Source organism: Anabrus simplex, chromosome 2 (genome assembly GCF_040414725.1).
Source record: "Anabrus simplex isolate iqAnaSimp1 chromosome 2, ASM4041472v1, whole genome shotgun sequence".
Taxonomy (NCBI): Eukaryota; Metazoa; Arthropoda; class Insecta; order Orthoptera; family Tettigoniidae; genus Anabrus; species Anabrus simplex.
The window spans coordinates 33,932,602-33,958,892 of NC_090266.1; positions in this window are offsets into that span (position 1 = coordinate 33,932,602).

The following is a 26,291-nucleotide window of genomic DNA, read 5'->3' on the forward strand; positions in this document are numbered from 1 at the left end:
TTACTGTGTCGAATGCATCTTCTAAATCTTTAACAGTTATGTATAATTTTCCTCTTTATCAATTAATATATCTACCTATTAGTGTTTTTACGAACATACCATAATGTTGACTGTATTCTTTCACCTTTTCTGAAACCACCATTATATATCAAAGGGAACGTAAATTCTGCAGCTCACTTCATTAGTCTATCGACCAAAATTCGCGTGCATAATTACTTAAGCAGACAAGTGATGCTATACCTCTGTAATTATTTGGATTATTCCTATTATCACAATGTTTGTAAATAGGGTATATTACACCCATCTGCCATGTCTTACAAAATTCCAAAGAGTCAAATATCTTACTGAATATCCGACACTCTGCCCTTCCATCTTTAACATCTGTCAATATTACCCTATGATCTCCTATATTTTCCTCGTTATCTCCCCTTACAGGAATACCATTAACCACTAACACATGCAGACACATCCTCTTTGCTGTCTCAGGTAGTGTGATTCCTTTCTTCAATAAGCTATATTGACATGAATAGTGCCCCATCGAAATCCATTTTTTGTCAGTTTTTTTTTTCAAGGAATCGCTCACCTGTCAAATGGAAGTGGGACACTATTACTCCCATGGGTCTCAGGTTTATTTAAAACATTCTGAGCATGCTCAGTAAAAATTCTGCAAAGCAGGATGACACCCTACTTATCCACAGTCCAAGTGAGGATCTCTCCTCTAACGGGTTGGGGACCACTGGTGGATTGTATAGCCTCAGTTGCCTGAGCAATATAGGGGCCATGACTCAGAATATGTCAGAGATGCCCACACCCACTAGCCCACTCAGCTGTTGCCCTTGTTTCACAAACTAGGATGTGATAACAGTAACTCACACCATGAACCATTTAATATTCTCAATAAAACGTATGTTATTACACTGAATGCCAAAATAAATTATGGCAAATAAATAAGAATTTATTCATATTTTTCGGGGAGTGTGTTCAATCCCTGAATTGGAAACTAAAATAATGCAATAAACATGAACTGATGGAGAAGGTTTCAAATAATTGACTACTAACTTACTTTTCGGCCCATTTCTTATTACATTTTGAATTTTCTGATAATACAACTTTCTAAAATATTTTCCAATTTAAGTTGCCACTATGTGCTAATGGTTTAATAATGCTTGTAATTTGGAGTCTTAAGTGAAAAGAAAGTTCCTTTTTCTTGTGATACTAACTACTTGGATCATACTGATTTTCAGTCCTAATTTAATAGGACTCGATTTAATTCCAACTTCCACTGCAATTCTAACATATTCTTCTATTGGCACGAGGACTCTTTCTACCAAACGAATGTCTTCTTCCAGTTGCACACCATTCTCATCAATTCCCATTGATAAATTATTCTTTTTACCTATAATTCCACCTATTTTTTTCAACCTCATCATCAACATGCATTTACCTATTACCACATTCCATACTGTATTTTTAGACCTGAATTCCTTCCTGATTATCCTAAAATGGATTTCAAATTGCTCAGTCATTTATAAGTACCCGGTACTAAACTTCGACTCTAGAATTGATCTTTTGAATTTCCTTGCTATGATGGTCAACCATTCGGTTTATCATTCATTCAGTCATCAATAACATGCCTTTAAGGCAGTCAGACAGATGGCAGTTTCTCTATCAATAAGTTGTTTACCTAGATTGTTCTTAAATGTTAGCAAGGAACTTGGAAATTTATTGAACATTTCACATGATAAATTATCCCACAAATGAAAATTTACCCCAATTCTTACTTTTGAATTACAATTTTATCTTCATATTATGGTATTTCCAACCATTAAAATCTCCAGTGATGCTTACTCCTCTACTAAGGTCATTCAACACCATCTCTCCACTGACAGCTCGGAGCATACGAAGTACTTACTAGCTGAGCAGCTCATCTCCTTACTCCCCAGTCTTCCTTGCCCAATATTTATAGCATTTTCATAACACTAACATTTTGTCAGAAATCACCGACAACAAAATAGTCAAGCTGCTTTCCCCTTCTCATACCATTTAATCCTCTTGCTCAGAACAAGTCATTTGTATGTGCTAATTGAAGTACACTAATATTCGCATTTTGCTAATGTTATCTAACGTATCTAAACAGTATGTGAGAAAAGCTGCTCGCCAGCTGAACCTCAGATAGAGCTCTTATGGAAGCAAGGATTCTGTGAACCCTCCTATCTGCCATCTAATTGAATTTACATAAAGAAAGATCATCTGTAAATAGTTTCTATGTTACTTGTAAATGTTCTTTATATTACGGAAGTCAGTGCTGCAATTCATTGGTGTCAGTAATATACTATATAAATCCGCGGATTCATTCCATGATCACGTTTTCATATTAATACTTATAAGACCAAGCTAATTAAATATGAAACTGTTAACCTCACTGCACAATAGGTCATTTTCAGAAACGGCATCCACTTCTTTATGCTGTGCCCCCACTTAAATTCACATAAATAAAGATCAGTTTCAGTCTTGCTTGAAATAATGATTCAAAAAGTATAATAATACTAATATTAATCATAATAATAAAATAAAATGCATTTGCTGGCGAGACAGTGTTTACAGTATACTATTCCTTCTGGTATGGGCTAGAATAATTGTTTTTCTTTCACTGACCTACCTCAGTCTCATCTTTGGCTTTGACGATATGAAAGTGGCTGAAGCATCGGCGATGCTAGTAATTATGCAGCCATTCTTTGGCTGGCTGGTGCATGCATTTCAATGGGCTTGGCATACTGATATGTAAATCCAGGCCATCTACAACTGTTAGTGGAGCTGTTCAGAATCAAACCAGCCTTCGGGCTGAATACACACCATTTGAATTTATTGATGATGATGATTTACATGCAACTGAGGCTAAAAAGCCCCTTTATGTAGCGTCTCCTTATAACACAGTACAGGTTTATGAACATACTAACTACGTTTTATAATATTAAAATATTAAATTAAACATTAAATTTTAAAATTAAAATACAGATACCAATTCCAATAAAATTAAAACATAAATCATATAAGTAATAAAGTATATCATTCAACTTATTTAATATTTTAGACTACAAGGATCTAAGGAATATAAAAACAGAAACAATTTTCTTAGAAATATACATATTTCTGATTGTGAGACACAAGAATGCCTGATCTCAGCCCTTTGTGTACTCCTCCAGGAAGATAGATGTTAAGGACTGCTTTAGTTGGGTACAGTTCCTGTCATTTGCGAAACGGTGACGTCGACTGTTCCTGGATATGTAGAGCAAATGTCAAGATTAATAGCAAAAGACTCATCGTAAAAGTGTTATCTATAAACCTAATAAAGTTCACTTAGAACTTCTTTTCTCACGAATACCAGACAAGGATATAATTTTACAAGATGATCTTCAAAAATGTAAAGCAATACCTTTTGCTATTGACACAACACGACGTAATTACAACAGGACAGAAGCTGTAAAATCAAATAAGAGTCACAAATATCGAGAGTTTATTTCTAAGTTGTTTCCGTTACATCAACAAAATGCACGTGGTCTTAATATTATCTACAAACCTTTGTTGCCGTATGTAGACGTAAGATATTGAAACGACCCTAACTTACTCGTTGAATGATTACAACTTCTAAGAGCTTCGCAATTTGCTGGTCACACAGGACACGAATCAGAAATTCAAGAAATAGGGAGAGAATAGGGATGTACTGAAACACTACCGATAGATGTCTCACGTGTAGTACCCGGTATGCGCTTGTCGATCGTCATTTGTTTATATGTGTTTTTAATGGAAGTTACCTAGTTAAATGCTGAAGTTAAAGATTTAATATATCGTTACGACAGCAAAGATGACAAGAAATTTGTGATGCCTGACTATTGCTGTGTTCCAATGACCCAAAATCAAGGTCGACCGTATTCATACCATCAATTTCCTAAGCAAGATGTTTTCCGTAAAAAGTGGTTGCATGCGATTCGTAGGCAAGACCTACGAAATAAAAATATGACTCCTAATATCAAAGTCTGCTCGAAACATTTTACAGTTGAAGATTATGTCATTACTGAAACTGGTAAGTAAGCTAATTAGTACTAATTAAGAAATAATTTTATAATAAGGTAGTACATCCTGAAAAGTTAATATGACCTATTTCAATAATTTTAGGCGAAAGACGAAGACTTAAGGAGAACGCTGTATCTTCGATATTGTCATGGTATGGCACCGGTACCTTGGAAATAACTCTGAGAGTAAGAAGATATAGAAGTATAAAAACAGCCATAACACCGTGTGCGGTACGGTACCCTGAATCACACAGTGACCTATAATTTGACACTGGAGCACCATCAATTTCAGACTTCCTGAACATTACTTCCAAATTTGAAATTTTTAATACCGGTATTTGTCTTATGGTCCGAAACGAGATCCTGAAACTCGTGCGCTACACGGAAATGAAGTTCAGTCGTACTGGATGTAGCCCCAGGCACTGCTGTCACACAAATGTCGTGCCTTATGTACGCCTATAACCGGCAAAGAAAAGAAAAAATACCGTATTACGAATGTTTTCAAAATGCTATTTGTACTTTAAGAATTCAATCTTAACAAAAAAAGAACGCTAAAAGAAGGAATTGCTGCATTTATTCCTTACTGGTACCTTTCAATCAACTCTTGCATTTTTCCGGATATTTTTTCGCCTCTTTTCTTCAATTATGCTTCGAAATCCGCAATCGTCATTGCACCTATACCGTTTCCCGTCTTGTTGAAAACATTAGTAGAATATGGTAACTCAATGTTAATGCATTTAAAGCAAAAGTTTCGTTTCAATGATCGCAAATGTAGGAATACTCCATATAAGTTTCATGTAAAACAATCGAGCAGCGGAAAGCGCATACCGGGTGCTACCATTACGCTGCCTAGCGGACAAGTTTTGCGTGATACATCCCTATAGGGAGGTACTGAAACACTACCGATAGATGTCTCACGTGTAGTACCCGGTATGCGCTTGTCGATCGTCATTTGTTTGTATGCGTTTTTAATGGAAGTTACCTAGTTAAATGCTGAAATTAAAGATTTAATATATCGTTACGACAACAAAGATGACAAGAAAATTGTGATGTCTGACTATTGCTGTGTCCCAATGTCCCAAAATCAAGGTCGACCGTATTCATACCATCAGTTTCCTAAGCAAGATGCTATCCGTAAGAAGTGGTTGCATGCGATTCGTAGGCAGGACCTAGGAGTGACTCCTAATATCAAAGTCTGCACGAAACATTTTATAGTTGAAGATTATGTCATTACTGAAATTGGCAAGTAAGCTAATTAGTACTAATTAAGGAATAATTTTATAATAATATAGTACATGCTGAAAAGTTAATATGACCTATTTCAATAATTTTAGGCGAAAGACGAAGACTTAAGGAGAACGTTGTACCTTCGATATTGTCATGGTATGGCACCGGTACCTTGGAAATAACTCGCAGAGCAAGAAGACATAGAAGTAGAAAACAGCCATAACACCGTGTGCGGTACGGAACCTAAATCACACAGTGACCTATAATTTGACACTGGAGCACCATCATTTTCAGACTTCCTGAACGTTACTTCCAAATTTGAAATTTATATACCGGTATTTGTCTTATGGTCCGAAACTATAATCCTGAAACTCGTGCGCTACACGGAAATGAAGTTCAGTTGTACTGGATGTAGCCCCAGGCACTGCTGTCATAGCAATGTCGTGCCTTATGTACGCCTATAACCAGCAAAGAAAAGAAAAAATACCATGTTAGGAATGTTTCCAAAATGCTATTTGTACTTTAAGAATTCAATCTTAACAAAAACGCTAAAAGAAGGAGTTGCTGCATTTATTCCTTACTGGTACCTTTCAATCAACTCTTGCATTTTTCCGGATATTTTTTCGCCCCTTTTCTTCAATTCTGCTTCCAAATCCGCAATCGTCATTGCACCTATACCATTTCCCGTCTTGTTGAAAACATTAGCAGAATATGGTAACTCCATTTTAATGCATTTAAAGCAAAAGTTTCGTTTCGATGATCGCAAATGTAGGAATACTCCATATAAGTCTCATGTAAAACAGTCGAGCAGCGGAAAGCGCATACCGGGTACTACCATTACGCTGCCTAGCGGACAAGTTTTGCGTGATACATCCCTATTACGACATGGGGTGTTATTCAGTAATGGCTCGTCAAGATAAGAACTCACCTGTAAAAATAAGCATCGCATACAAGTTACATAAACCAGCACGTTGCACCTACTGTCGCAGACGCGTTATTACACGCGGAAAAGATGATCTCTGGGAAGCAGTCTTAATAGAAATATCATAAGGGGTATAAGTATCTACTTACTGTCATCGATGTGTACTCTAAGTTGGCTTTTGCACAACCTGTACGTTGTAAGACAGCAGCTCATGTCAAAGACGCATTTAAACATACTGTTGAACAATCGAAACGCTGCCCAAGGCTTCTTCAAACCTGTCAAGGCAAAGAGATATACTACAAGGATTTTTCTTTTTACCTCAAGTTACTTGGCATTCATCACTACTCTACGTACACTAGTCTCAAGGCAAGTGTTGTAGAATGTTTCAATCGTACACTCAAAACAATGATGTGGCGAGAATTTCCAGCACAAGGTTCACATCGTGGATTGAACTGCTACCTAGACGCGTGTCTACCTACAACGATACACCTCATCGTACTATCGGACCAAATCCACGTCTTGTTGCAAAGAATACATCACGCTTAAAGGTTATTCATCTTGTAATCAAAACGGCTGATCTGCGCCTCTATCGCTTCAAAAGAGGTGATTTCGTTCGCATCAGCAAACACAAGTCTATATTTGCAAAAGGATACACCCTTAGCTGGAGCACATTTTTTTAAAAAAATTAGGTGTGTTAAGCTTACTAATCCAGTTACATGTTTACTTCGCGATTTCAGAGGAAAGCCTATTGAAGGAGGATTCTATATCGAAAAACTGCAGAAAACAAAATATCCTGATCACTACTTAATCGAACGTATCATTGGACGTTGTGGAAATAAACTGTATGTCAAATGGCTTGGTTTTTATAACAACTTAAATTCATGGATGAATAAGGAGGATGTACTTTAAATCTTGTGTGTTTTTCATTCTCGAACCTATATCTCTCCTTTCTTCTACGTCGTAAGACAAGATTAACCTGGCAAGTCAACATTATTACTACTAGTCAATTTAGGGCATGCTGCAGGGTAAGATTAATATAAAAAATTAAACAACACCTGCAATAAGTTTTACAATTCGTATTTATTTTAGAATTTATATATATTTCTTTCTTCAAGTAAATCTGTTCTATCCTTTCTTACATAGATTATTTTTATGTCTTCGCTGTTCAATACCACCACCTAGTAAAAGTTTTCCTTTCATTTCATCGGCAACGGCGAGTGCTGCTATCTTCTCGGCAACTGAAGCATTAGATGACGACACACGCTGCATAGCATTATGAAGCAGATTTTCATCAGCTACACATGTTAGTTCAGGATTATTTTGACGATGAGCAATGACATGCTCCTTGCAGGCAGCATCTAACATATTAATACCAGGATCATCACGTGCCAAGTGGACATCAAGTCTCGTGTTCCAAAGCCGCAGTACTGGTATGTAGTAAGATGAAAACCAAAAGGGAGAAGCTCCATCACCTTATTGATGAGTCCATGCCCAGAATGTTTCCTCACCTTCCTCCCAGCACGTTTCTTCACCTTTTTCTGCGACAAATTGCTTACTTTCTTCCCAGCCATGATACGTGTTTATAAGCGAAGACAACTCGTTAGCTTTAGGTCCGTGATAAGAGTGTAGTGAGTTGACATGTACGGCACTGTCTCACTGAAGGTCTCCTAGCTAATCTCACTTGTTCATGATGTAAACTACACGTTTGAAGCTCTGACAAAACAGGATCTTGAGTCCACTCACAAGGCACCTTATCCCAGATCTTTATTACAGCATTCGCTGCTACAAAGACCGAAAATGCCTTTGGTAATGCATTCAACACTTCTTCAGTAAGAGTGTTTACTTTTGCAAGCATAAAACTTTACGATTGCCTTTTCAACTACGTTACACTTAGTATCAGATAGAAATGGCATGGTGTCTTTACTCTATAAATGTTTATTTTACACTGGCGTCATTTCGACACTGCAGTTTTCATATGTTGTTCACCTCCCGGCATGCATTGCAACACAACCAATCAAAGAGCATGCACACATGTCATAAACACTGTTTAATTGTTTCTCCACTATGCTCCTTGTGAACAGTTTTAAATGATGAATATCCTAATTCATGCATGTCGATAATTTCACACGTTGATGGTAGATACTCACGCAACTATTCCCTCTTTTCACAATCCTATAAAACAATAAAATCTCCTCTTGATATGCGAGCGTTCATGATCATAGATAGAAAGCGACAAGTTATTTATTTTCTTCCCACTGCAGACCTAATGTTTTCTATCCATTGTGTCTGCTTTTTGTATTCATCTGTTTTCAAACAGTAAGGTAAAGGTGGGCTAAATACTAAACTAACGAGTTTTGGCGCCCACTACCCAGTGCAATCCAACACAGCTACCTCCTTGAATACAAATTTGTTTCCGTTTATTTTAAAGCATTGTACATCAGCTATTACTGTTCTTGTCATGATGGAATAAAGTGCTCTACTCTCTATCACTGTTCTAAAATTTATTTCATCACCTAGACCACCACATCTCGGCCTGTTTATTAATTCTAATGTTGCTTTATATAATGTTCCAGTAACTTCGAGATGGTAGTTCTCTTGGAAAAATCTTAAAGCATGTTGATAAGTAGCTAAAATTTACTTCTGAAATTTACTGGTTATCTATAGATAAGTATCCAAACTCATGTAAATAATTTATTTCATATAAAGTTTGATTTTGCGATTGCGATTGTGGAATACTATACGCTATGGTTATAGAAATGGAAAAAGGGATTATTCTTTTCATTTTGATATGAAAATTACCTTAATAAATTTCTTTTTTAATAATAGTCCACTTAGAAGGTGATGTAAAATATTGCAGCATTTTTAAAAGTTCGTCTCTAATAAATGGAAGCAGTTATCGATATCCAAATCCAACAACTCGTTTTCAATGGTAAACAAGTATGTATAATTTTGAATGAAAAATAATCCTTGGTTTTATGCAAATCAAGTTGCTGATATTCTAGGATATTTCAACGTCTTCGAAAGGCTATTCAGGATCATGTGAAAGGATTAAATTGTGAAACTTATCAAAAATTCTGTAGTCCCATTTTAGGACTATCTGAAAATATCCACCGAAACATTATTTGAGTTTATGAGAAAATTGTACCTTCAATTAGAAGATGTGGTGAATATAAACTACAAAATAAAATTAATACCGGTATTTAGAAAATAAATGTCAATGTTTTAGAAAATTAAGTTGGAAGTATGGAAAATAGTAATACCATTATGTCCCATGTTGCTACAAACGTAATTCAAGAAAAAATGAAATTATTGAAAATAGAAATGTAATTATCGACAATCATGCCACTCCACCAAATGATAATCCAAATAAACATAGTGAATTTATTTTAATCGAGAAAATAATTTGTGGGAATATTCATTAAATGTTATAACAGTTCAAAGTATTTCTGCAAATTCTAGGTTGAATGAATTACAAGAAGATTACCCAGAAATGGAAGTTAATTTAAGAATCATAAATCCCAACTCAATAAATCTACATAATTTAGTGAAAGAAAGATTACCAATAATTTCCCAAGGAAATAATTTTGAAAAAAGTTTAAACAAAGAAATTCTTATAAGAAAAATAATGAATATCAAAATGGACCATTACATTATGGAATTTCAGGGTGGGGCATCATCCAGCCTGGAAACTTAAGCAATAATACAGGCCCAATATCTTTCAATTCAGAGTGGCAAACTCTGCCACCGTGAAATTAATGCTTCCTACAAAATATTGACCATATCCGTTGGTGAATGTGTATTAATAGAACAGTCGAATAGTAGTGAGTATCGATATTAAAATATAGTGTATCCCAAGCACCATTACCATCATATTAAATTAAATGATTTTCTGCTTCTTCAATAATATCTGTTAATGGTACTGTTTCAACCTCAAGTTCACTACGCCAATGTGTATATTTCTTCCCCAGCCCACGTTTCACAATTTTTAATAAGCATGCAAGGAAGATTGCGTTTCTTTAATTGTGATTCAAATATAATTATCATTATATGTTGAATGTGATTGCACACAGTTCTTCTGCTCTTCCATTTCTTAGACGAAAACTGTAACCAGTTCACTCCTACACTACGACACTGTCTTCTGGTACCCAGCTCTTATGTGAGTTATCAAATCCTAACCATTCAATATAAACTTTATTATCTTTCTTCCTTGTCAATAAAGAGTACAGATATCTGCACATGTTTATGAGGGTCTTTAGGAGTTGTAGTAAGGATGTAAAGGAGAGGGCATATAAGACCCCAACTAGAGTATATTCCAATGTATGGGACCCTCACCAGGATTACTTGATTCAAGAACTGGAAAAAATCCAAATAAAAGCAGCTCGATTTATTCTGGGTGATTTCCGACAAAAGAGGAGCATTACAAAAATGTTGCAAAGTTTGGGCTGTGAAGAATTTGGAGAAAGAAGACGAGCTGCTCGACTAAGTGGTATGTTCCGAGCTGTCAGCGGAGATATGGCGTGGAATGATATTAGTAGAAGAATAAGTTTGAGTGGCGTCTTTAAAAGTAGGAAAGATTACAATATGAAGATAAAGTTGGAATTCAAGGCGACAAATTGGGGCAAATATTCATTTATAGGAAGGGGAGTTAGGGATTGGAATAACTTACCAAGGGAGATGTGCAATAAATTTCCAATTTCTTTGAAACCATTTAAGAAAAGGCTAGGAAAACAAACGATAGGAATCTGCCACCAGGGCGACTGCCCTAAATGCAGATCAGTATTGATTGATTGATTGATTGATTGATTGATTGATTGATTGAATGATTGATTGATTGATTGATTGATTGATTGATTGATTGATTGATCGATTGATTGATTGATTGATTGATTGATTGATTGATTGATTGATTGATTGATTGATTGATTGATTGATTGATTGATTGATTGATTGATTGATTGATTGATTGATTGATTGATTGATTGATTGATTGATTGATTGATTGATTGATTGATTGATTGATTGATTGATTGAACTCTTAAATCTTTTTCAACAAGATAGAGATCTGGATATTTTGTTTTTTATAATTTTTGCTCATGAAAATGCCTTTTATTTCTTCATCTTTCAATTTGTGTGTGATTCAGAAAGGATAATTGCTTTTCATTCAAACAATTATGTTGACCAGTTAGCTGTATATCCTTTATCGAATATACGCTTTAATTTATCGATTCTTACTTTATCACCAATTTTAAATTAAGTTATATTAGTATTTAGTTTTGTAGTAAAACAGCCTTCAACACTATGTTTTCTTTATTTTTATTGATATCAGCTGGCTTTATATTTATTGCCTTATGTTTCGCATTATTGTAACTATTAATTAACATAGGTAAAATGTCAAACCATTCATAATTTTCTTCAATATCAAACTCGTTCTATATTTATTCTTTTAATGTTCTATTGAATCGTTCTACAACACTAGCTCTTAATTCTGAATAAGTTGAATTATGATTGATATTCAATTTTTTCATCAGTTTAGAAAATTCTTTATTGTAAATTCTTTGCCATTATCAGTTTGAATATTCTTGGGTTTTCTATCTTTTAATTTGTTTCAAATTGTTCTGCAACATCTGACCTGTGTTATCCTTAATTGGGATACCTTAGGCATATTTTTAAACACGTCAATAATTGTTAACATTTATTAATGTTAGATATAGCTTTCAAATTGACAGAATCCATTTCAACTAAATCAGTTGTCATATATCGTCATTTCCATTTGTTGTAATCTCTCTTCTTGAAAAACATTTTCTCATGAGTTTATGAAGTTCATTTATTATTTATTCTCTAATATTTACATTTTCTGGATTTTTACATATCTGCTTTTCTTCCTTTTACATTCACAACGTAAACATTCAATCCCAGTTCGCCCTTTCTAGCCATAATTCTGTGAGGATGAACTGTTTCAGTAAAGTGCTTGCATTTCAAACACCAAATTTTATCATGCATTTATTAAGAGAAAAGATAATATAATTATTCAAACAATACCTTCATTAGGATCAAATTCTGTTTTGATAGACTCATAAAGTGTTACTTTGCCAAACATAATTATTTTCACTTGAGCAGGTAAGATCTTAAGAATATAACCATTTTAAAATTCAATCTATGAAAGGGCCAATTTTTAATGATTTACTCAAATATAATATAATTATTTAAACAATACCTTCATTAGTATCAAATTCTGATTCGATAGAATCACAAAGTATAACTTCCCCAAACATAATTATTTTCACTTGAGCAGGTAAGATCTTAAGATTATAACCAATTTTAAAATTTAATCTATGAAAGGACCAATTTTTTTATAATATACTCAAATCACTACGTGTAATAATGTCTTTAAATATATATATTTTAATATATACAGAACAAAATGTTTTTATATCAGCACCTATACATATATATATTGATTAGAATTTTTAGAATCATAAACGGAAACAATTATTTTATATCTACTTCACACAAAAACATATTGGTTATTTCAGTATCTAATTCATTTAAAAGTTATTTTCCCTTTCAATTTTATCAAATACTTTCCTGTTTATTTTATTTACATACATACATTATCATTATAGACTGTTATGCCTTTCAGCGTTCAGTCTGCAAGCCTCTGAGAATTTACTAAACGTCGCCACAATCCTCGATTTGCAACTAGTGTTGTGGCCTCTTTTAGTTCTATACCTCTTATCTTTAAATCGTTAGAAACAGAGTCTAACCATCGTCGTCTTGGTCTCCCTCTACTTCTCTTACCCTCCATAACAGAGTCCATTATTCTCCTAGGTAACCTATCCTCCTCCATTCGCCTCACATTACCCCACCACCGAAGCCGGTTTATGCGTACAGCTTCATCCATCGAGTTCATTCCTAAATTAGCCTTTATCTCCTCATTCCGAGTTCCCTCCTGCCATTGTTCCCACCTGTTTGTACCAGCAATCATTCTTGCTACTTTCATGTCTGTTACTTCTAACTTATGAATAAGATATCCTGAGTCCACCCAGCTTTCGCTCCCATAAAGCAAAGTTGGTCTGAAAACAGACAGATGTAAAGATAGTTTCGTCTGGTAGCTGACTTCCTTCTTACAGAATACTGCTGATCGCAACTGCGAGCTCAGTGCATTAGCTTTACTACACCTTGATTCAATCTCACTTACTATATTACCATCCTGGGAAAACACACAACCTAAATACTTGAAATTATCGACCTGTTCTAGCTTTGTATCACCAATCTGACATTCAATTCTGTTGGCTTTCTTACCTACTGACATCAATTTAGTCTTCGAGAGGCTAATTTTCATACCATACTCATTGCACCTATTTTCAAGTTCCAAGATGTTAGACTGCAGGCTTTCGGCACAGTCTGCCATTAAGACCAAGTCGTCAGCATAGGCCAGGCTGCTTACTACATTTCCACCTAACTTAATCCCTCCCTGCCATGTTATACCTTTCAGCATATGATCCATGTAAACTACAAACAGCTAAGGTGAAAGATTACAGCCTTGTCTAACTCCTGTAAGTACCCTGAACCAAGAACTCATTCTACCATCAATTTTCACTGAAGCCCAATTGTCAACATAAATGCCTTTGATTGATTTTAATAATCTACCTTTAATTCCATAGTCCCCCAGTATAGCGAACATCTTTTCCCTCGGTACCCTGTCATATGCTTTCTCTAGATCTACGAAACATAAACACAACTGCCTATTCCTCTCGTAGCATTTTTCAATTACCTGGCGCATACTGAAAATCTGATCCTGACAGCCTCTCTGTGGTCTGAAACCACACTGGTTTTCATCCAACTTCCTCTCAACGACTGATCGCACCCTCCCTTCCAAGATGCCTGTGAATACTTTGCCTGGTATACTAATCAATGAGATACCTCGATACTTGTTGCAATCCTTCCTGTTCCCTTGCTGATAGATAGGTGCAATTACTGCTTTTGTCCAATCTGAAGGTACCTTACCAACACTCCGCGCTAATTTGACTACTCTATGAAGCCATTTCATCCCTGCCTTCCCACTATACTTCACCATTTCAGGTCTAATTTCATCTATTCCTGCTGCCTTAAGAGAATGGAATTTATTTACTATCCTTTCCACTTCCTCAAGCATAATTTCACCAACATCATTTTCCTCCTCCCCATGAGCTTGACTGTTTGCAACACCACCATGATGATTTCCTTTTACATTGAGAAGATGTTCAAAATACTCCCTCCACCTCTCCAGTGATTCCCTGGGATCTGTTATGAGTTCACCTGAATTACTCAAAACACTGTTCATTTCATTTTCCCTCCCTTCCTAAGATTCTTTATTACTGTCCAGAAAGGTTTCCTTGCTGTTTGACCTAGCCTTTCCAGGTTAATACCAAAATCTTCCCATGACTTCTTTTTGGATTCAACAACTATTTGTTTCGCTCTGTTTCTTTCATCTACGTACCGATCCCTGTCTGCCTCGGCCCTTGTTTGGGGCCATTTCTGATAAGCCTTCTTTTTACGTTTACAGGCTGCTCTCACTTCATCATTCCACCAAGATGTTCGCCTTTTCCCATCTTTACACACAGTTGTTCCTAGGCATTCCCTTGCTGTTTCTACTACAGCATCCCTGTATGCCACCCATTCACTTTCTATATCCTGAACCTGCTTACTGTCTACTGTTCGAAACTTCTCACTAATCATATCCATGTACTACTGTCTAATTTCCTCGTCCTGGAGATTTTCTACCCTTATTCGTTTGCAGACAGATTTCACTTTCTCTACCCTAGGCCTAGAGATACTTAGTTCACTACAGATCAGATAATGGTCTGTATCATCGAAAAATCCCCGAAAAACTCGTACATTCCTAAAAGATTTCCTGAATTCAAAGTCTGTTAAGATATAGTCTATTATGGATCTGGTACCCCTAGCCTCCCATGTGTAGCGGTGAATAGCCTTATGCTTGAAGAATGTATTCGTAACAGCTAAACCCATACTAGCACAGAAGTCCAGCAATCGCTTCCCATTCCCATTAGCTTCCATATCTTCCCCACATTTACCAATCACCCTTTCGTATCCTTCAGTTCTAATCCCAATTCTCGCATTGAAATCGCCCATTAGCACTATTCTATCCTTGCTGTTGACCCTGACCACGATGTCACTCAATGCTTCATAAAACTTGTCAACTTCATCCTCATCTGCACCCTCACATTGTGAATACACGGACACAATTCTTGTCCTAATTCCTCCCACTGACAAATCTACCCACATCATTCGCTCATTTACGTGCCTAACAGAAACTATGTTGCGTGCAATGGTATTCCTGATAAAGAGCCCTACCCCAGACTCTGCCCTTCCCTTTCTAACACCCGTCAAGTACACTTTATAATCTCCTATCTCTTCCTTGTTATCTCCCCTTACCCGAATATCACTTACTCCTAGCATATCCAGATGCATCCTCTTTGCTGACTCAGCAAGTTCTACCTTCTTTCTTCCATAAGCCCCATTAATATTGATAGCTCCCCATCCAATTCCATTTCGTTCGCCAAGTTGTTTTCAAGGAGTCCCTCGCCTGTCAAATGGAAGTGGGACTCCATTACTCCCATAGGTCCGAGGCTTGCTTAAAGTGTTCTGAGCTCGGTAAATTCATGAAGCAGGATGCTGCCCTACTTGCACATAGTCCAAGTGAGGATCTCTCCTCTAACGGGTTATGGACCACCGGTGAATTGTGTAGTCCTAGCCGCCTGAGCACAAGGAGGGCCACGACTCAGAATATGTCCGAGATGCCCACTCCCATTCCATAGCAACTGGTATCCCGACTCTCAGGAACACTTACTAGGCCACTCAGCCGTTGCCCATGGTTCACGAACTAGGACGTGACTACAGTAACCCACAATCATGAACTTTGTTTTTAGATTATGAATATCATTTGTTAAGGGGAGCAATTTCTGATTTTGTGAAATATTCTAGAAATACAGTTTCAATACCTACTCTTGTATAATACTTTTTAAACTGAACTTTAAATATATCTGTTGAACTGGTGACTTTGCCTAATGCCGTATTAATTTGTTTCAAATTAATTGCATCACTATCTACAATGCCATCACCAATATTTCTTAATGCCTATTTTCTGAATCCAAAATATTCCTCAGTTTACCAGATTTCATTTTTAAATTCTGCATCAAATTTGTCTTTGGATACCGAACCTTTAATTTTATTGCCTAAATCCGTCTTTCATAAACATTATCGTTAGTGTTATTTATTAATTCTGATATTTTTGGATTATTTATCAAAATTATATTTAGAAAACAAATATTTTATTATCTACATATTACATATCACTTTTTATAAACATTATTATTAATATTATTTATTAATTTTGATATATTTTGGTATTCAACATCAAATTTTTCTTTAGGTAAAATTTTTAATGTTGTTATCTATATCTATTTATAAACATCATCATTTATAGTTTTATTAAACTTGTTATTTATTTTTAAGTGGTGATATTTTTATTATCATGATCTTTAATTTCACTTCAGAATATATCCATTTATTGTATTCAAAATTTCACTAAAACTATAATTTTCTGAATACAGTTTTAGAACAAAAATACACAAATAACCACATATATATTCATGAACATTTTGAATTATTTGTGTATTATAAAACAAATTATTCGAATCTAGACAAATAACTAATTGTATAGGTATACTACTCCAAAATGAATCAAAAAACCCTTTTTTCAATATTTATTTTAAAATAGCAAATCCAGTGAGTACTATTATGATCAGAAGTACCGTATATAACTAAACAATTCCTGAATTATTTTTATGAGGATTTTGAAGTAATTCATCAATCACAAAACAATTTCTGAAATATTTCACTTTTAACTTTTTAACTAATTTTTCTGTATCAAAATTACTGAATGGTTTATTATTTTTTCAATTTTTTTACAAGTTTGTCTTTTAACTCCACTACATTTTTTCCATTGCTAAATTACATCTTCTTTGTTAAGCTAGTTCAGCATCTTCTTTTTGCTTTTTATGAACTGCACTTGTAATTGCTGCATCTCCTCCAGCTCATGTTCCAAGAGCATATAATGTGGCTAATAAAGTTGGTAAAAATCCTCCTCAATGTTCTGTTAAACCAGAATATTCTATTCTTCATTTTTAGATATTCATGTATTATTTTTACGTGCTAATTTTAATAATAAACATCCCAATTTTTTTATTTTTTTCATTTCTGATGATTTTGTGTTCCAGTTAAGCATGTATCTAAAAAGTTATATTTTTAATTCTTCATTTGATAAGTATATTGTAATTGCTTTAGATTTTCTCCCATTTGTGGAAATATTATAATCAATACTAAATCCTATCATTTATTAAAGAAAAATAAATATAAAATGGATTTCAATGCCAACCATTTTCATCTGTTTCAATACCCATTCCTAATTTTCTTTTTCCACGCATGATTCCAGTGAGAGCTGTTGCTGTTAATCTTTCTTTAAAATCTGCATTTTTACTGAATAAATTTTATTTTGCAGCTTGTTGTAATTTTATATCAGTTTCATGTATATGTTCTTTGTAATCTCTATAAGCAATATCATGTTGTTTACAAGCTTCATGTAACTGATTTATTTATCTCCTCTAGCTAATCTTTCATCAAGTTTCAGGCATTAGTAAATTATATAAAGCCCAATGAACTAATCCTTTTCCGTGTTTCTCTGATTTCCAAAACGTATGAGGAATATTATCTAATTAGGTATGGACTTCCTTTAACATTGTTAATAACAAAATCATTAAACTTACTCGTATGCATCTTTGTTATTCCAACTTTTTTGTTGTGATAAGCCTAATTTCCAGCATTTTCTTTACCATGAATAACCATTAATCAATCTGTTAAATCTCTAACATCATTCATCCAAACATATTAAAATGGAGATACTGAATATTTTTTAACAAATCCAAATCCAGATTTAGGAGATGTACTTAGATGCAGACGTTTCTTTTCTTGTTTCTTTCTCTTTCCAACACTACTTTTTGGTTTTAGGTTTTTGTCTCATTATCTCTATGAATTGCATTTGTCATTTTTAAAACATTTTTATAATTGTCGAAGTCTTCATCGTTTCGTAAATCATTTGATGTTATAAATAACACTAACCCTTTTGCAGCCCTAGAAATACTACTTTTAATTATATCATCATTATTAAATTCAACTTTTAATTCACCTATAAAATAATTATGGACACTCTCACCATATCTTAACCCAAATTTAGGATCTTTCATTCTAGATAAATATATTGAAATTATTGGTCCTAAGTGTGTAGTAGAATAATTAGTTATTTCATTTTGAAGATCTGAGGCAGTTTTTCGGGCTTTCTTGCTGATTTTAAAGCTTCTTTTTTCTCATTACTAATATCATATTCATCTATAACTAAGGAATCTTCAGAACTAGAAGGACAATCTCCTTTGTACTCATTTTATAAGGAATTCATTGTTTCTCAACGTCGATATTTTCTTTTATAGCTCTAATAACTTTTTCACTAATATTATTTAACTTATTTCCGAACGTGTTTCCTAAAACACTAACAGCATCAATAACATTTCTCATATTCTGTTATAGGCTGCTTCTTCCATTTCTGAAACTCTCCTTTCAGTTCTTTAAATTTTTCCCTATATTCTTTTGCTTTCTTAACAGCCTTAGCATCATAATTAGCAAACATTTAGCAAAAATCTATGTTAACGTTTAGGTTCATGTTAACGTTTTTATATTTGTATAAATGTTTCCATTTTGTTACGATATTTTCCATTATTAGTTTTACGAGTCATATCAATAGTAATAAAACCAAAATTTTCGAATTATCAATTGTTACAAATATTCTTAAAATCTGCAAATTTCATACCCCCTACTTTCTCGCTATAAATACGCTTCAGATTTGTATAATCTATTCTGAATATATGTAGTAAATTAAAATTATCATTAATCAACTCTTTAGGAATTTTTCAATAAGTTTGTGCTAAATAAACCTGTCAATATCTTTATGTCTTCCTTTTGTTAGATAGTTTCTCACAATATCATGTTTTTCTAAAATAAAATCATCGAAAACCACAACAGCATGCTCTTGACATTCATCGAGAGGGATACATATTTCTCAAATTCTATATATGTTACAAACTTACTACCTAGTTTCTTTTCAGTCTTATTAGATTTCTATCTAAATTGCTGCCATATAGGTTGACCCAAGGACTTTGAGTATATTTTTTAAATGTATCCCGAGCCTCAGAAGTGTCTCTTCCACTTTTTGAGCTAGAATCCAGACACACTCTTTAAATGTGGTCCAAAATCTTCTTAAAATCGGAAAAATTTGTGCCTTTTCGGTCTTTTTGTGGAGGATTTTTAAATTTTCTTGTTTAATTTTACTTCATTGTTAAATTTTTAGGCCCCGGAAGTGAGTCATTGCCCGCAAAATATACCTATTCATGAGTGTCCATCCTTCACGTCGAGGATGATCACCACTGACGTATCATTAGGGTCTGTGGGTACAACCCTGATACAAAACCTTTAGTAGTCCCTTTTCCCGAAAATGAAGATACTGCTGAAAGTTCGTAGTTTTTGCACAAATGACAGAGATTCAGAACGAAGCGCAAACTTTTCTGGACTCGCTGACGCAAAATGACTTCTAGACCGCATTCCTGTGCTGGTGAGAAGAGAGCATTTCTTCACAACGTGACTATTTCGAAAGTACCGGTAGTGATGTTCAGACATAGGTCAGTAATATACCGTTTCGTCAACAGAGACAATCTGGGAACTTATTCATCTGACTGATGGTGAAAGTCGTTTGGTATTTCATAGGCTGGACAGTTTAACGAAGAGAATGCTAACTTCGGTAAATCACTCCTTCTTTATACTGACTAAGCCATACAAGTGCTATATAAAGGCAGAAAATTATCACGTGACGTCCTGGAACTATTCCACAGGCTACGTTCAGATACAAACAGGATCTTCTGTTTTTAATAACCTGCACAATCTCCAGACCAGACGTGAAGTGCCTAAAAGTTAGATCTTCCTGAAATGACCTTAAACTTTATTATATAATATTGTAGTTTGAGAGAACATTATCAGCCTAGGCTATACTTGAGAACAAATACATTTTAAGTTGTCTCATTGATATTAGAACAAATACGTTTTAAGCTGCCTCACTGATGTTACGAACATTGATCCATTACTTGATTATATCAAGAATATCAATTCCATTAATCAAGTGAATTGTTTTAAAATTCTGGAGGAGCACTGTAAGTAATTTTACTTCCAGCATCAAAAAGTAACAACATCCAGGGGAAAAAACATCGACATTCATGAAAACGTCATATATGGCGTCTCGGGATTGGTCGCTTGAATATTCAGCCAGGAATACTGCCTGTTCAGTTTGTGGTAGCCACATGGAATGAAACTAATGGTATTGGAAAATAATGGAAAAGTATGAATATTGGTACACTACACTACGGTTACATAAACCAATTCATATTTGAGCTTAAGTTTCGAGAATTCTTTGCATGTACTTACGGGTCATCTAGGAGCTCTCTTGCAAAATGTTGTACATTTTTGAATAGGCCTATCTGCCTTTCAGTTTGAATTCCTCTCCTAACGTGATGCTCACTTAACATCACTGTTAGATCCTCTGCGGTGTCACTTGGTAATTTCGCCATACTTTCAGCCATGACCCTTTTCTGAAACAAAAGTTTATATTGTTCCATTAGATCACTCAGTCTGGAGACAGCAATGTTGCTATTCAGAGTAAAAATTCTTCCAATAATGACTTATGGCACTGAAATTATCTGGACACATTTAACAATGAGGAACTTATCAACCTTGGAAAAGGTGAAAGCGAACTATATAAAGAAGGTGATAGGTGTATCAAAAACGACACGATCTACACTTGTATATCTCCTCGCAAGGGAATCATTTCTCATAGAAGATCTCAGGACAAGTATGCCACTACCGAACACCGGTGCATCAAAGAAACTGCTAGCAAATCTGACGGAGAAGAGAGAAGTCTAACCAGACTTCTATAGCACAGGGGCAATGACAGATCGCTCGTGGACAAAAGCTAATTTTGAATTAAGACATGTCATTACAAGATTAGCAGTTCACGGTTTTCATCACCTACTCTGCAAATGAAAACACTTCCTTGACCCAAGTACAGACCGTGAGTGCAAACTATGTGGAAAAACGTGTGAACAGTACCACATTGAATTCTGTACAAGAAGAACAATGTCTATGAGTGATTATGCAAATATGTAACCCATCAATGTAACCTATATTCTCTGTTATGGCTATTTGGCTGCATTAAATACCGTATATTACCATATTATTATTATATTGTTCCGAATAAAAACATTGTTTGTTTTATCGATCTGATTACATGTCGGATGACCCAATTGGTACATAGACACATACACAAATATATTCGAGAGTGGATGAGAACAAATCCTTAATAAACGGCTTTAGTCCTCATAGCTCACGCAACAACCATAAAGGTAGATGGTGATCTCTCAGGCATTTTCAATGTGACGAATGGAGTAAGGCAAGGTTGTATATTATCACCTCAACTCTACAACATCTATGCAGAGTGTGTCATCAAAAGAGCTCTCAATGGCTGGAATGGTGGAATTTCGATTGGTGGCAGAAAAATTAATAACCTACGCTTTGCAGATGACACTACCCTCATCGCTGGTAGTGAAGAGGAACTTCATGACTTGCTTGTAAGGGTGAAGAACACTAGTCTTCAGTATGGTCTAGAGATAAACATAAAAAAGACCAAACTAATGGTAGTTGATCGGCAAGGTGAAATCCAACTTACGGGATACCTAAAAGACCTGGATATAGTTAAGGAATTTGTATACTTGGGGTCTGTCATCAACGACACGGGAAACTGTGATAAAGAGGTAAAAAGACGTATTGTCTTAGGTCGTGCTGCAATGGTTAAACTTACTAAGATCTGGCAGAACCGGGCAATATCAAAAGCCACGAAGATGCGCTTGGTAGAATCACTAGTGTTCTCCGTCTTTTTGTACGGCTGTGAGACCTGGACCGTGAATGCTAAAGACAGAAAGCGCATTGATGCCTTTGAGATGTGGTGTTGGCGGAGAATGCTACGTGTATCCTGGACAGAAAAAAGAACTAATGTTTCCATTCTGGAAGAACTCTGCATCAAGAAACGTCTATCTTCCCGTGTGAGTGAACGTTACCTCCAGTTCCTTGGCCACATTTTGAGACGAGACGGAGAGAACTTGGAAAAGGTAATTTTACAAGGCAAAATTGAAGGCAGTAGACCACGAGGAAGAACAGCAAGCAGATGGATAGATCAGGCGAAGAAGATCACTAGGCTACCACTTCAGGTCATACTAACGAAATGTGAAAACCGCTCTGGATGGAGACATCTTGTCAAGGTTGCAACAAGGAAATGATGGAGTTATGAGGTCACGACGCTCAGTAATGAGCACAACGACTAATGATGATGAGCTCGTCTCTGATGGAGCAAGCTCTGCCTGGATCGGGGTCAGCTCACCTTTCACTTCGCTCTGCAGCTTCGAAAATGAAGTGAGAGCAGCTTGTATACGTAAAGAGAACACGTATCAGACGCCACTCCAAACAAGCTGGAAGCAGACAGGAAATTGTATGTAGCTGAAAGAAACAAAGTGGGACAATTAGTTATTGAATCCAAGAAAAGTTTACCGTATGTGAAAATTTTGGGAATACCTGGAAAGGCTAGGTCAAGCAGCATTCTGACAGAAATAAATAATTTTAGAAAGGGAGGGAGAAAGGAAATGAATAGTGTTTTCAGTAAATCAGGTGAACTCATAATAGATCCCATTGAATCACTGGAGATGTAGAACCAATATTTTCAAAAATTACTCAACGTATATGGAAATCCTCTTGGTGATGTCACATCAATTACCAAGTTAATGGGAAGGAGAAAAATGATGATGGTGAAATTATGCTTGAGGAAGTGGAAAGGATGTTAAATACTCTACTGTCACAAAGCAGAAGGAATAGATGAAATTAGATCTTAGTGAAATATAGTGGGAAGGCAGGGATGAAATGGCTTAACAGAGTAGTAAGATTAGCATGACTGGTAGTAAGGTAGGTACATTCTGATTGGACAAAATCAGTAACTGCACCTATCTACAAGCAAGGGAGCAGGAAGGATTGCAACAACTATCGAGGTATTTCATTGATCAGTTTAAAAGGTAAATTGTTCTTGGGAATTTTGGAAGGGAGGGTGTGATCAGTGGTGGAGAGCAAGCTGGATGGAAACTAGTGTGGATTCAGAACACAGAGGGGCTGTTAGAATCAGATGTTCAGTATGTGCCAGATAACTGTCAAATGCTATGAGAAGAATGAACAGTTGTATTTATGTTTCATAGTTCTACAGAAGGCATATGTCAGAGTAGCAAGGGAAAAGTGTTCACCATATGGTGGGACTATGGGATTAAGGGCAGAATATTAAAAGCAATAAAATAAATGTGTGTTGTCAATTGGGCTGCAGTAGAATTGGAGGTAGAAAAGTTTCTTATTTCAAGTTATTTTCAGGAATTAGACTAGGCTGTCATCTCTCACCTTTGTTGTTCATAGTTCATATAGATCATTAACTGGAATGTATAAAATGACTGGGAGGGGTTCAGTTAGGTCGTAATGAAGTACCGTAAGCAATCTGTCCTATGCTTATTACTTGGTCTTAATGGCAGATTGTACTGAAGGCTTCCAGACTAATACCTTGGACCTTAAAAATAGGTTTAACGAGTATGATGTGAGTAACAGGCTTCCAAGGACAAGGTGATATATGTAGGTAAGAGATCTAAGAGGATTGAATGTCAGATTGGGAATACAAAGAAAGGACAAGTGGACAATTTCAGGATGTGTATTTGCCCTGGATAGTACTATAGTAAGTGAGATTTAATCAAAGTCCTGTAAAGCAAATGCAGTGAGTTCAGAGTTGCAGTATTCTTTGAGTAGGAAGTTAGCTATATAAAAATAAATTGACAAGAGGGTCCACCTTTTCAATACAATATATTGAGTAAATGGTATTACATAAATCTTGGGACTAGTTTCAGCCACTTAGTGCCCATCTTCAGCCAAATAAAAATTAAACAAATCATGGGATAACTAAAACATATGTATACCAGACATTACAATCCTTTAGGAATAGCTATAACATTAAAATATATATAATTATAAAACTTAAGGCTATGATTTTCTTGTCACAACATGATGTCTTTAAGTTGATTTAGGACCTCAGCAAAGAAGTAAATCTGGAAATGATAGCCAGAATTAGGAATGATTAAATATAGGCCTACAGAAAATAAATTTAAAAGAAGAATATATATTTATGATACTCACTTCTAACTTCTGATGTGGAACAAGCATTGACTTGCTGGAGGAAGCAGGCAATGTGAAGAAAGAAGTAGATAGGGGGAGGAGGGGAGGGAGCAAGCAAGGGAGGTGTAGAGGGAGGGTTTGGGGAGGAAAGAGAGAAGGAGATAAGGGGTGTCAAAGATGGGGCTAAAGGATGAGGAAAGAAACTGGAACTGTTTTTCAATCCAAACTTCAATCTAAATGAAATTTCAGAGAAATCAAACGTTTTATTTGACCTTTTAATTCCTCTCTTTAGTAATTATGCCTCAGATAAAAATAATTCTTTCTTTTATAATCTCCTTAAATTCCCCTCTCAGCAGTCTTTCTTATAATTATTCCTAAAACATTGTCTTTGTCTGGTATACATATGTTTAGTTATCGCACAATTTGTTAAATTTTTATTTGGCCAAAGATAGCCACTAAGTGGCTGAAACTAGTCTCAAGACATATGTAATATAATTTACTCAATATATTGTATTGAAAATATGGACCCTCTTGTCAATTGCACATTAGCTATGCCTTTACTGGCAGGACCTAGTGTTTACAGTGCACTATGTCATTTGGTATTGGCTAGAGCAATTTTGTTACTTTCATTGACCTGTCTCAGTCTTATCCTTGGCTTTGACAATATGAAAGTGACTGAGGTATGAGTGATGCTAGTAATGCCATTAATTATGCAGCCAGTCCCTGCAATGAATGGTGTAAAAATGTTGCTCATGGGGTCAGTTGATGCATGCATTTCAGTGGGCTTAGCAGACTGATATGTAATGGCAACTTCTGGCTCGGTGACGAAAGCAATGGGAAACTACCTCAATCCTCATTTCCCTAGTACGCCTCTTCAGTGATGCCTAGGCCATCTATGACAGCTGATGGCGGAGCTGTTGAGGATCCAACCAGCCTTAGGGCTGACGACTGAACATACATACAGGAAGTTGGCTCACAGACAAGACTATCTTTACAATGCTCTGTCTTCAGACCAGCTTTACTTTATCGAAGTGAAATCTGGATGGACTCAGAATATCACTTTCATAAGTTAGAAGTAACAGGCATAAATGTAGGAAGAATGATTTCTGGTACAATTGGGTGGGAACAATGACAGATAAAAGCTAAGTTAGGAATGAATTGAATTGAAGAAGTAGTAGCATAAACCAGTTCAGATGTTAGGGTTATTTGAGCTGAATGGGGAAGGACAAGTAACCGATGAGAATAATAATGGCTCGATCAAGAAGGGTAAGAGAAGTAGAGGGAGACAAACGCGACAATGGTTAGACTCAGTTTCTATTGATCCAAATATTAGAGCTATAGAACAAAATGGGGCCACAGAAATAGTTACAAATAGTGTACTTTGTAAGCATTTATTAAATCAACAGAGGCTTGAAGACTGAATGATGAAAGGGTAAGAGACTATAATGAATATGTATGTATGCATGAAAAGTAATGGTCTGAAGTTGATCAGATTTCTGAGAGATAATATTTCTGGCTCATAATCCACTTTTGATAAAAAAAATAATTGGATGCTCAATGAATCTTGATACTAAAGAGCGAGGTACCTTTCTGAATCAGTTTTATCAATTTTCCTTTATGCTTCAAGTTAATAATGCTAAATAGACCATTTCTTGTTTAAGAAGATATGTTAGGTT